The following is a 287-nucleotide window of genomic DNA, read 5'->3' on the forward strand; positions in this document are numbered from 1 at the left end:
TTCAGAAATAAGTTTGTATTCACTGTATAATAAAGTTTCTTTGAGGGACACAGGCTCCTCCCCTCTGGGTACTGCTACGCTACAAAACCTGAGGCATGCTGGGAGTGGGAGGAGTTATCCTGGGCTGGCCCACAATTTTCTCTGTCAGCCGGTGTCCAGTCCTCCTACAGGTGGCAGTATAACCCGGCAGTATCTGACTTCCTGTGTCCCTCAATAGACTCCAGTGATCCCGCGGTTCTGCCCCGGTTCCCCCCCCCCCCCAAGTCAGGCCGAGGGGGGGGGAGGGC

At 56.1% G+C, this 287-nt stretch overlaps 1 protein-coding gene across 1 annotated transcript in view; it reads left to right on the forward strand.

Annotated features, from left to right (window-relative positions):
- GINS3 (GINS complex subunit 3) overlaps positions 1–287 on the forward strand; it is a 3,349-nt gene that overhangs the window by 2,082 nt on the left and 980 nt on the right. The gene's annotated exons all lie outside the window — the stretch shown is intronic.

Source organism: Nanorana parkeri, unplaced genomic scaffold (genome assembly GCF_000935625.1).
Source record: "Nanorana parkeri isolate BGI_ZX_2015 unplaced genomic scaffold, ASM93562v1 scaffold4310, whole genome shotgun sequence".
NCBI classification, from domain to species: Eukaryota; Metazoa; Chordata; class Amphibia; order Anura; family Dicroglossidae; genus Nanorana; species Nanorana parkeri.